This window comes from Globicephala melas, chromosome 5, assembly GCF_963455315.2.
Source record: "Globicephala melas chromosome 5, mGloMel1.2, whole genome shotgun sequence".
In the NCBI taxonomy this organism is placed as follows: domain Eukaryota; kingdom Metazoa; phylum Chordata; class Mammalia; order Artiodactyla; family Delphinidae; genus Globicephala; species Globicephala melas.
In genome coordinates this window covers 23,899,223-23,912,896 of record NC_083318.1, presented here as the reverse complement: position 1 = coordinate 23,912,896, position 13,674 = coordinate 23,899,223, and the positions used below count along the sequence as shown (strand labels likewise).

At 37.3% G+C, this 13,674-nt stretch overlaps 1 pseudogene; it reads left to right on the top strand.

The window, feature by feature from the left end:
* The first annotated feature begins 451 nt into the window (after positions 1-451).
* Positions 452-1,202, top strand: LOC132597290 (cofilin-2 pseudogene; annotated as a pseudogene).
* The last annotated feature ends 12,472 nt before the right edge of the window (positions 1,203-13,674 follow it).

Genomic DNA, 13,674 nt, shown 5'->3' with positions numbered 1-13,674 from the left:
GAGTTGGACCCTTGCATATTTTAAGCACTAAATTTTTTATGCTTGGTACTGCTGTTACTGCCTCTAAGATATTTTAAAAAGCAAATTTTGTTCTTTCAATATACATTTAAGAGCCTGGGGTGGCCACAGACATAACTGCCTTCTTGGAGTTTTTTTTCAGTCAAATCAATAATTAAACACCAGAGTTTATTAAAAACGTGCGCTTTATCTTAAGTGTCCAGAGGTCCATGACGCTAATTTTCTTCACTGTAAACATTCTTCGAGGGCGTGCCCCGCGCTCACTGCAGCCCGCCCGCCCGCCCCTCCTTGACTCCCCACGGCACCACCGAGGGGGAGCCTGAGCCGCCGCTGTAGCCTCAGCTGACAGCCTCCTGGTAAGGCAGGCGCGCAGCCTGCGGGCCCCCGGGGTGGGGAGCGCGGCCCCGGGCCAGAGACCGCCATTTTAACCGGAATGTGGCCTCCAAGGTGGGCGCTGCGGCCCCTCTGCTCTCCCCCTACCTGCCCGCCGGCCCTGCCGCGGGGGAGGGAGGGCGGGGGTCTGGTGTTGGGGTGTGGCCAGGGGCGCGAAAGGGACCTCGGAGCTCCTCCCATGGCCCGGCACGCCGCCTTTGCCCTCTGCTTCCTGATTTTACTCCACGTGCGTGCTCTGAAACTGGCTTCTGGAGTTATAGTGAATGATGAGGTCATCAAAGTTGTTAATGATAGGAACGTAAGGTAATCTTCTACACAAGACAGCGAAAAAAGAAAGCTGTTCTCTTCTGTTTAGGCGATGACAGAAGACAAGTAATTGTAGAGGAGGCAAAACAGATCTTGGTGGGTGACACTGGTGATACTGTAGAGGACCCCTACGCACCTTTTGTGAAGTTGCTACCTAGGAATGATTGCTGATAATAAGATGCCACATAGAAAACAAAAGAGTCTAAGAAAGAAGACCTAGTATTTATATTCTGGGCTTCTGAAAGTGCACCTTTAAAAAGATGATTTATGCTAGCTCTATAGATGCCACTAAAAAGAAATTTAGAAGTAATAACATGAGTGGCAAGAAAATGGCTTAGATGATAATAAAGGACCGTTTGACACTTGGAGAGAAAGTGAGAGGCAATGTAGTAGTTTCACTTGAAGGAAAACCCTGTGAAATCAAAGTCAAGTGCCATCTGGATCTTGAGGAGCTTCCGTTACACCAGCTCACGCAACTAGAATAGTATTAGGTTTTGGGTGGGTTTTTTTTTTTTTCCTTTCTCTTCCCACTGGGTCCTAACAACACAATGAACGAAGGAAATATCATTCATGTAAGCAGCCTATCAGAGATTGCCATTAAACTATTACTTTTATGTAGAACCCAAGGAATGCCTTCCCGTTATATTTTAGCCCAAACAACTAGTTATATGTCTCCCTTGTAGCAAGCACTACAATGAAGGTGATTGTCAATGTGAATAGCTTAGAATACTGAAAAGGCTTAGGCTAATTGAATGCCTTGAAAGTACTATTCACTGGTGAGATGGTAAACTTTATTCAGTATTATTTATAGTTGCACTTGATTGCAGTTTTGTGAGGCTGGAGCATTCGTACACTTCACTTGCCTTGGCAAGCCTACTTTTGGTGACATGGCAGCATGGATATAACACTATGCATGGAAAGCACTTTTTTTGTAATGAGTTTAATCCCCCAACCCAAAAGGAATTCCAGTTGTGTTAACTGTGTCATCAATTTATCCTAGTACCCTGTGTTAATTCCTGTTACCTGTGTATCTTCTTAAAATAGCTATTCTCCAAAAAACGGAACTGGAGGAATCAGACTCCCTGACTTCAGACTATACTACAAAGCTACAGTAATCAAGACAGTATAGTACTGGCACAAAAACAGAAATATAGATCTGTGGAACAGGATAGAAAGCCCAGAGATAAACCCATACACATATGGTCACCTTATCTTTGATAAAGGAGGCAGGAATGTACAGTGGAGAAAGGACAGCCTCTTCAATAAGTGGTGCTGGGAAAACTGGACAGGTACATATAAAAGTATGAAATTAGATCACTCCCTAACACCATACACAAAAATAAGCTAAAAATGGATTGAAGACCTAAATGTAAGGCCAGAAACTATCAAACTCTTAGAGGAAAACATAGGCAGAACACTCTATGACATAAATCACAGCAAGATCCTTTTTGACCCACCTTGTAGAGAAATGGAAATAAAAACAAAAATAAACAAATGCGATCTAATGAAACTTCAAAGCTTTTGCACAGCAATGGCAACCATAAACAAGACCAAAAGACAATCCTCAGAATGGGAGAAAATATTTGCAAATGAAGCAACTGACAAAGGATTCGTCTCCAAAATTTATAAGCAGGTCATGCAGCTCAATAGCGAAAAAACAAACAACCCAATCCAAAAATGGGCAGAAGACATAAATAGACATTTCTCCAAAGAAGATATACAGATTGCCAACAAACACATGAAAGAATGCTCAACATCATTAATCATTAGAGAAATGCAAATCAAAACTACAATGAGATATCACCTCACACCAGTCAGAATGGCCATCATCAATAAATCTAGAAACAATAAATGCTGGAGAGGGTGTGGAGAAAAGGGAACACTCTTGCACTGCTGGTGGGAATGTGAATTGGTACAGCCACTATGGAGAACAGTATGGAGGTTCCTTAAAAAACTACAAATAGAACTACCACATGACCCAGCAATCCCACTACTGGGCATATACCCTGAGAAAACCATAATTCAAAAAGAGTCATGTACCAAAATGTTCATTGCAGCTCTATTTACAACAGCCAGGAGATGGAAACAACCTAAGTGTCCATCATTGGATGAATGGATAAAGAAGATGTGGCACATATATACAATGGAATATTACTCAGCCATAAAGAGAAACAAAATTGAGGTATTTGTCGTGAGGTGGATAGATGTAGAGTCTGTCATACAGAGTGAAGTAAGTCAGAAAGAGAAAGACAAATACTGTATGCTAACACATATATATGGAATCTAAGAAAAAAAAAGTCATGAAGAACCTATGGGTAAGACAGGAATAAAGACACAGACCTACTAGAGAATGGACTTGAGGATATGGAGAGGGGGAAGGGTAAGCTGTGACAAAGTGAGAGAGTGGCATGGACATATATACACTACCAAACGTAAAATAGATAGCTAGTGGGAAGCAGCCACATAGCACAGGGAGATCAACTCGGTGCTTTGTGACCACCTAGAGGGGTGGGATAGGGAGGGTGGGAGGGAGGGAGAGGCAAGAGGGAAGAGATATGGGAACATATGTATATGTATAACTGATTCACTTTGTTATAAAGCAGAAACTAACACACCATTGTAAAGCAATTATACTCCAATAAAGATGTAAAAAAAAAAAATAGCTGTTGTCGAGGCCTTTTCGTTTTCTATTGAGTGTACACCACTGAATAAGTGTAGGAGTTTTATGTTTACCATGTAAGTCTTGCAACACTGAAGATATTTTGAATATGTCATGATGGCAATTTCTGTATAAAAGAGCCTTGAATGGAATACTGATCTCGAAAACAAACTCCCCACCCTCGCAAAAATGGCCACGTTGCAATAAAAATTGTGGCATATTATAGAACGTTTCCTTGTTTTCCTTGGATATTTTGCAAAATACCATGTGAAACAACTCCTAGAGTGAACAGCTAATATTAGTCTCTGCACTGGTCATTTAAGAAATTTTTTTACAACATTCATGCATGATATTTTCCAGTTTGTTGGGTTAATTTGGTTTAAAAAATATTCTAACCTGAAGCCAACTAATATAAAACATTATTGTTATAGAGGGTACTTTTACAAGCTTTAGTTTATTTCCTTATGTGTTAATATGATGATCAAGAATTATTTTTTTGCACTTTGACATAAATCCTCTTCAATAACTGATTTGTTCTCTGGATAAATTAGGGTAGTTATTTTTAAATTCATGTTACATTTCTAAGTAGTTGAGTAGTAGAAGTAGTAGGAACCTCTTATTTTGTATTTGGTCGTAATGAAAATAATTTGTAAAATGTTGTCCTTAAAAAGTTTAATAATATTTCTCATGTTTAGGAACTTTCATTTCAGCTACTAGTTTTAAATATATTTCACAAATTGGAAAAAAATGATATAGTAGTCAAGCATTAGTAGTGGGATTTGGCTGTGGTCCTTATAGATAATTTGATCTGTTCAATATAAGCAGTTTGCTGTTAGCCAGAGCTGTTTATGGCAAACACATGCTCTTGTTTCTTGTCATAGTTAGCCACAAATGGCAAAACTGGACTTGATTCTACTGGTATACAAAACAGGCATGCTAATAAGCAGTGGATTGTAGCTTAGAACTTAACCCCTAGCTCTGAAGAATGCTCTTATTTGAAAACAGGAAATGAAAAATCCACCCTTTTTTTTTTAATGTATGGGGAAAATTGGGTTTAAATATTTTTCCATATTTTCAAAAGATTTTTCAGATGAAAACAAAAATAGGAGCTAAATGTCTAGGTTTCCATTTAAAATTATATGAATGGCTTGGAATCTTTTGCACTGAGAAATTTTATTTCAGGCTTCTAGCTGCCCCTGTGAATTACCTTGGACATTTTGATGGCTTTTTTTGTGTGTGTGTGGTACGTGGGCCTCTCACTGCTGTGGCCTCTCCCGTTGCACAGCACAGGCTCCAGACGCGCAGGCTCAGCGGCCATGGCTCACGGGCCTAGCCGCTCCACGGCATGTGGGATCTTCCCGGACCCATGTCCCCTGCATCAGCAGGCGGACTCTCAGCCACTGAGCCACCAGGGAAGCCCCTTGAAGGCTTTTTGGTAAGGTCAAACTCATAAGTAAAGCATGAGAATACTGACATACACTAAACCATATGTGTACTGATACTTGTACCATGAAAATTTTCATTATTTTCCTCATTCTTCTAAAAAATAAGGGACTCTAAGTTATGCAGTATCTTGTTTTTATAGCTGATTTGTCAACTTTCTGATATGCCTCTTTATATAATAATTTCAGAGAGTAAAAACTGCTTTAAAATGTGGTACTTTGATGTGTTAGGTTGACAAAACATACTAATATTAAGGTCATCTTTGAAATACATCTTTGTGCATAAAGCCAAAGATAATAATGGTTCATATGTTACTTGAGACTAATTTGGCATTTGAAATGATCATTTTACTTTACAATCATTTACAATGAAACAATGTTCCAGTTAGCTTTAAAGGCATACAGTGCTAATCAGTAAAATACTGACAATATTTTACTGCTAGCTTGCAAAATTATAAGTGTTTTAAAAAAATAAAATACATGAAAATATTTTAAAAATTCTATGAGACAGTTACAAGTATTTCAAAATAAAATCTTGTCACAAAATATTTGATTTATACATTGAATTTCAAATTCCTAACAACTTTTTTTCACAAAGGGGTTGATTTATAAAGGTGACCATACATAATTCTTGCCACAGAGTGTCTCAGATATGACAGAGACAGATTCATCATTCCTGGACACACAATAAACGTCAGTGTCCAGTTTCCTTACAGTCCAGTGGGGGCCATGTGGCTGAGTCTACACATGCCTTAAAATCCCTGCACAGACTGTTGTTTCAGGGCCTCTCAATACAGAGGACCATGTGCAGCGCCCTGTGCAGGACCCTGAGGAAGGCCCTGGGAGAGGACCCTGAGGAAGGCCTGAAGGATGGACAGTCACAAACTGGAATGATTTGGATGACCAAATTATGTAGAAGAAAGTCCTCAAGAGCAATCTGATGTACGTCAGACTGTTATGTGAGCAAGAAATAACCCTGCGTTGTGTGCACTGCAAGATGCGGGACTGTTGGCTATAAAAAAGCTGGTAGAGATACCCTAACATGCTGGATAAATAAAATTTTATAAAAATCAGGGATTTATTTTGTATATATGTATGATTGTATTGTCTTTTAAAAGCATGCTTTTGAAATATAATCTTAATACTTACAGAAAAAAAAGTTTGAAGGAAATATAGTGTACTCAGAAATCATTACTGTGTAGAATAAGCATGTTATCTTTGAGGTCACAACAATAGCATCAAAAATATGTGTATATAAATTTAAAAAAAACTTATTTCCTAGTTAGATGGATGGCTAAAATATCTAGATATGAGATACACTATGTTTTGTGAGAGCAGGTATGCAGACCATATTATTTATTATGTAATAGCCATATTATTTAATACAGTGCCAGCACATAATGTTTTAAACATCTGAAGAAATAAATAAATTAGGTAATATTTTACATTCTTGATATTTTGCCTGCTACACTGGACAACCAAAATTCAGCTTGATTTACTAAACAGAAGATAATTCATTACAATAGGGTAAAAACCCATTCACACTGAGGATATAAAATGGGAATAAAAAAGTAAAACAAAGCTTTCAGGGGACAAAAAACAAAGCAACCCCAAAAAATCCAAATTACTATTTCTCATTGTTATTATGTAAAAATTATTTTTCTGGATAAACCTAATGTTATATAACTGAACCTCTACTAAGCTGTGAATTTTTAGTGAAAATAATGCCCTGCTACAGAATTTTCATACGAGACATACTAATTTCCTTATGACTAACCAGCAAAGTAACGTTTTGTTTTCAGTTTAGGTTTTGTGATTAAAATCTGAGTTTCTTTTTGAAACTGTTATTCCATGTTATTTTATGCTTTGTACAAAAGGAAATCCTCTGATTTTGAAGTATGTGAATACTGATATTTCAGGACTTTCATTATTATTGTGTTTTGGGGGGAGTTTTGATAATGTTGTATAAAAAAATAAAAGTGGTCTGCAGAAATTCCATGGTCTAGCCTGTATACGTCTATGGTCAACCTCATCTCCCCCTCAGCCACAAAGCTATTCATGTCCTCATTCTACCTTATACATAATTTTAAAAATATTGACCTTTTTAAGAATTTTCCATTTATTGTATAAACTCTTTGACTACTTTATCACCTATATTACATAGTTCAAATACTATAGGGAAAATGAGTTTAAGGGACATAAAAACAAATTTGAGGTGGCAATTTTATTTTTTCTGAAGTTTCAGGCATTGTTTTCTCTGTATAGTATTCAGCTGAGAAGCATTAGGCTCCTAAGTACTCAGAGCAGCATAAATGAAGGAAATTATTCAGGCTATTATCACAAAAGGATTAGCGGTAAAATTAGGAACAACTGTGTGCCTCTGTACTTGCTGATTACTCTGCACCCTCTACTGCCTGAAGAACAGAGATAAGGTGTCTATATTTACCATGTTGTACATTACATCCCTAGTAATATTTGACAAATGGTGCTGAAATAACTAGACATTCACATGCCAAAAAAAAATCTAGATATAGAACTTATAACCCTTTAAAATTTTAACTCAGTATGGATCACAGACCTAAATGTAAAACACAAAATAATAAACCTCCCAGAAGATAACATAGGAGAAACCCTAGATGACTTTGCATATGATGACTCTTTAGATACAACATGGAAGACATAATCCAATAGAGAATTGATGAGCTGGAATTCATTAAAATTAATAACTTCTCTATAAAATACAAACCATAGACTAGTGTAGAAATATCTGGAAAATACATACTTGATACAGGACTATTATCCAAAATATACAAAGAACACTTAAAACTCAACAATAAGAAAACAATTGATTAAAAAAAAGCAAAAGACCTGAACAGACATCTCACCAAAGATGATGTATAGATAGAAAATAAGCATATGAAAATAAGCACATGCTCAACATCATATACCATTGGGGAAATACAAGTTAACACAATGTTGATATACTCACTTATTAGAATGGTCAAAATCCAGAACAATGACAACACCAAATGCTGGTGAGGATGTGAAACAACAGAAACACTCATTCACTGTTGGTGGGGATGCAAAATGGTAGAGCTACTTTGGAAGACAATTTGACAATTTCTTACAAAACTAACTATAGGATGTGGCAATTTCACTTGGTATTTATTCAAATGAGTTGGAAAGTTATATTCACACAAAACTTGCACATGGATGTTTATAGTAGCTTTATTCATAATTGATAAATCTTGGGAGCAAGATGCCTTTCAGTAAGTGAGTGGACAAATAAAACTGTGGTACATCCAGACAATGGGATAGCATTCAGCACTAATAAGCAAGGAGCTATCAAGCCATGAAAAGACATGGAGAAATCTTAAATGCATATTACTAAGTGAAATAAATGAATCCGAAAGGCTACAAGCTGTATGATTCCAATTATATGACATTCTGGAAAAAGCAAAACTATGGAGATAGTAAAAGAATCAGTGTTTGCCAGGGGGAGGGGGGAAGAAAGGATAAATAGGTGGCATACAGAGGATTTTTAGGGCACTGAAACTACTCTGTATGATGCTTTAGTGATAGATGCATGTCATACATGTGTCAAAAACCACAGAATGTACAACACCAAGAGTGAACCCTAATGTAAACTATGGATGTTGGGTGATAATGATGTTATCTATGTACGTTCATTTATTTTAATAAATGTAAGACATTTCGATAGTGTGGGAGGCTTAGCATATGTGTGGAGAGGGAGTATATGGGAAATGTTTCTGCCTTCGCCCAGTTTCGCTGTTTACGTAAAACTTCTCTAAAGAATAAAGTATATATTTAAAAAAAAACCATACAGATGGCAGGCTAGATTTGACCAGCAGCAATAGTTTGCTATCTCTGGATCTAGAAAACAGCTTCTTTATTAAAAGAATAAATGAAACACCAGAGTGTGTTCCAGTTACTGCTGCTGCATAATAAGTAACCCCAAATAAAAAATACATCACAAATACAACAAAACACACAGAAGCAAAGCTGTTTTCATAAAAATGAAAGCTGAAATAACTTGGGGCCAGCAAAACTGCATTATATAAAATATAAAAGGAAATTTTAAAAAGAAGATGAACAATTTCAGAGGGAAGCAGGAAATACAGGAAGGTATAAATGAAATGGAAATATATAAATTAATATTGATTATAAACAAATGAAAACAAATTTGCTGGTAATATCCAGGGGAGAATTAAAATTCAAAGTCTGGAGGACTATGTGCATCTAAAGTGTTCTAAGTTTCTAGCATTACTGGGGAAATATATAAGTAATAATTGGTTTTAGACTACTTTATGGCAATAATGTACAGAGAAAACTGTAGAGTAACCACATAGGAGGAAGAATAATTCCCCCCACTCCCAAAGTTGTCCACATCCTAATACCTGGAAATTGTGAATATTTTACCTTAAGTTAAGAAAAACTTTGAAGATATCCGTAAGGTAAAAGATTTTGTGATGAGGAGATTATCCTTGATAATCTGGGTAGGTCCAAGCTAATCAGAGTCCTTAAAAGTAGAGGACTTTCTCCAGGTGAGCCAGGTAAGGTCAGAGTCAAAAAGATGAAATCACATCTCTGTTGATCAGACATATGTGATGTGTAAAGGACTCTACCAGCTGATGCTGGCTCTAATGGGAGTGGTGGGAATAATGAATCAAGAAATGCAGAGGCCTCTAGAAGCTGGAAAAAGTAAAGAAACAGAATCTCTCCTAAAGTAAACAGAACACAGCCAAAACCTTGATTTTAGCCCAGTGAGACTTGTGTTGAACTTGACCTGCAGAACTATAAGATAATAAATTTATTTGTCTAGGTACTAAATTTAGGGTAATTTGTTATGGAAGCAATAAAAAACAAAAGGAAAACCAATAAAATAACAATCAATTCCAAGGAAGCCAATACATGAATGAGAAAGAAATCAAACACATCTGAGTTTAAAAAAAAAAAAAAGAGCTATGAGAATGGTTAATGTGAAAATACATAATTCATAAAATGAACAGAGTAAAGCAAAACCATGGTTTTCACAGCAGATACAGAAAAAGCATTTGGTAAAATGTCATCATTTGTTTATGGAATAAAATAAAAACACTTAGCAAAGTAAAAAGAAAAAAGATAGTGGCCAAAAAAATACCTTCAAAAATACCTACATCTACCATTATCATTACTGATAAGTAATTGTGGATTACTAAAATTCTTCCCCTTAATGAAAAAAGAGAATGACCATTATTATCAGTTCTAGTCAATCTGCTCTGAATGTCCTAGTTTTTGAAACAAGGTATAATGGAGAGAGAGTTTTATAAGAATTTAAATGTATAAAGTCATTATTAACAAAGAACATAATTTTTACATAGAAAGTGTAAAAGAATTTCAGAAAAGCCATTAATCATAAGTGAATCTGACAGATTGTTTCATACAAGATCAATATAAAAAATAAATTGTAACCCTGAATAGCAAAAGCAATTATGAGAAAAAAGAACAAAACTGGAGGTATCGCACTCCTTGATTGCAAACTGTATTACAAAGCTATAGTAATCAAAACAGTATGGAATGCCCTAAAAACAAGCACAGAGATCAACAGTATAGAGATCCCATAAATAAACTTATGCATATATCATATGCATATATCAATTAAAATTTATGACAAAGGAACCAAGAATAAATAGGAAGAGGACAGTCTCTTCAATATTGTTGGGAAAACTGGACAGCCACATATGAAAGAATGAAACTGGACAACTATCTAACACCACAAACATTCACTCAAAATTGATTAAAGACTTGAATGTAAGGCCTGAAACCATGAAATCCCTAGGAGAAGAAACCCAGGTGGTAATCTCCTTGACATCAGTCTTAGCAAAGATTTTTTTCAGGTCTAACACCAAAACCAAAGGCGACAAAAGGAAAAACAAACATATGGGACTACACAAAACTAAAAAGCTTCTGCACAGCAAAGGAAACCATCAACAAAATGAAAAGGCAACCTACCAAATGGTAGAAAATAGTTGCAAATCATGTATCTCATAAGGGATTAACATCTAAACTATATAAAGAGCTCATACAATTCAACAGCAAAAAACCCCCAAACAATCCTATTTAAAAATGGGCAGAGGTTTGAATAGACATTTTTCTAAAGAAGACATATAGATGGCTAACAGGTACATGAAAATGTGCTCAAATCACCAATCAGAGAAAAGGAAATCAAAGCTGCAATGAGAAATCACTTCACACCTGTAAAAATGACTATCATCAAAAAGTCTACAAATAGACTAAGAAAGGTCCCCACCAAGGCTGGCACACACGTGCCTGCTGCCAGGCACTAAGAAAAGTCTCTCCCGGGGCTGGCCTTCTCATGCCTGCCAATAGCACTAAGTAAGGTCCCCACCAAGGCTGCCCTCTCACGTCTGCTGCCAGCACTAAGATAGGCTACTGCTAGGATTGATCCTCACACAATGGCTGCCGGGCAGTATGAAAGGCTCCCACTGGGGCCAAGTCTCTCGTGCCTGTGGCCAGTGGCTTCCCCATGCACCTCCTCACCAGTGGGACTAGATCTCTCGCAGCTGCTGACCACCCCCACACACACCTGTCACCACTGGGGCTCCCAGGACCCTGCAGCTGTGCCACCTCCACACCCTGTCCTTACTGGGGCAGACCTGAGTACTCCAGGGCAGCTTCGGGAGCAGACCCCTGTAGGTGGCCCACATGCAGAGGTGGGGCTAAAACCACAGCTGAGCCCCAGGGGTGGGGCAACTAAGGAAGAGGAACAAAAATCTTTCCATGAAGCTGCACAAGCTGCAGATTAAATCCCCATGATCGGCTTGGTAAACTCTGCATATATGGAATATCTGAATGGACAATGAGTGTTCCCACAACTGAAACTGGTTTGTGAGGGCAAGTACATGTGAGAGTTGGGCCAGGTCAGAATCTGAGCTTCCCCCACAGTGCCCACAGTGGGTCCAGAGATATACCTAGAGGTATTGGAGGGCCTCCTAGGGAAAACGGAGGTTAGCTGTGACTCACGATGGGGGCAAGGCCACTCAAAACTGAGACCCCAGAAAAATATTATTACTACTATTATTTTTTTATGTTTTGTTTTGTTGTTTATTATTTTTCTATTTTAATTTTTTAAAAAATTTTAATATTTATTCTTTTTATTTTTCTATTTTTACTTTACTTTTTCAGTGATTTCTGTTTTTTCTTGTTTTGTTTTTAATTTTTGATTGTTTTTGTGCATTTCTTTTAATTATTTATTTTTTTGCTTATTTTTTTAGTTCACATTCTGCTTTTGTTGTTTTTTGTTTTAGTTTTGTTTTTAATTGTTCAATTTCATTTTGGGGTTCTTCTATCTGGTTGTTCTCGTTTTTTGTTTTCCTTGTTTTTGTTTCTTTTTTTCGTATGTGTGTGTTTCTTTGTTAGTTTGTTTTTGTTTGGTTTTGCTTTTACCATTTCTCTTTGGTTTTATTTGTTCACTTTTTTTCTTAAGCTGTTGTTGTTACTGTTTGTGTCTTCACTATTTGTCTTGGGTTCTGTTCGTCTGTTTGTTCTCTTCCCCCCACCTTATTTTTTTTTTGTCTCACTGTGTGGCTTGCGGGGCCTTGGTTCCCCAGCTTGGGGTTGGGCCTGAGCCTCTGGGGTGGGAGCGCCAAGTGCAGGATGCTGGACTGCCAGAGAATTCCTGGGCCCAAAGAATACTAATCAGTGAGATCTCTCCAAGAAGCCTCCATCTAGACTCCAAGACTCAGCGCCACCTAACTACCTGCAAGCTCCAGTGCTAGATGCCTTACATCAAGCAACAAGCAAGACAGGAACACAAATGCACCCAACAGAGACAGGCTGCCTAAAGTCATACTAAGCTCAGAGACACCTTAAAACACACCACCTGATATGGCCTCGCCTATCAGAAGGACAAGATCCAGCTCCACCCACCAGAGCACAGGCACCAAGTACCTCCCACCAGGATGCCAACACAAGCCACTGGACCAATCTCACCCACCAGGGACAGACACCAAATGAAAGAGGAATAATGACCCTTCAGCCTGTGGGAAGGAGACCTCAAACACAGTAAGTGAGACAAAATGAGAAGACAGAATATGTTGCAGATGAAGGAGTAAGGTAAAACCCACAAGACCAAATAAATGAAGAGGAACTAGGCATTCTATGTGAAAAAGAATTAAGACCAAATAAATGAAGAGGAACTAGGCATTCTATGTGAAAAAGAATTCACAGTAATGATAATAAAGATGATCCAATATCTTGGAAATAGAATGGAGGCATAGATCAAGAAGGTACAAGAAATGTTTAACAAGAACCTAGAAAAACTAAAGAACAATGATGGACAATACAATAACTGAAATTAAAAATACACTAAAAGGAATAAATAGCAGAATAACTGAGGCAGAAGAACAGATAAGTGAGGTGGAAGATAGAATGGTGGAAATAACTGCTGCAGAGCAGAATAAAGAAAAAAGAATGAAAAACATGAGGACAGTCTCAGAGACCTTGGGGAAAACAGTTAATGCACCAACATTCAAATTATATGGGTCCCAGAAGAAGAGAAAGGGTCTAAGAAAATATTTGAAGAGACTATAGTTGAAAACTTCCTTAACATGGTAAAGGATATAGCCACCCAAGTCCAGGGAGCACAAAGACTCCCATACAGGATCAATCCAAGGAGAAACATGCCAAGACACATATTAATCAAACTAACAAAAATTAAAAACAAGTAAAAAATATTAAAAGCAGCAAGAGAAAAGCAACAAATGACTTACAAGGGAATCCCCATAAGGTTATCAGCTGATTTTTCAGCAGAAACTATGCAGGCCAGAAGAGAGT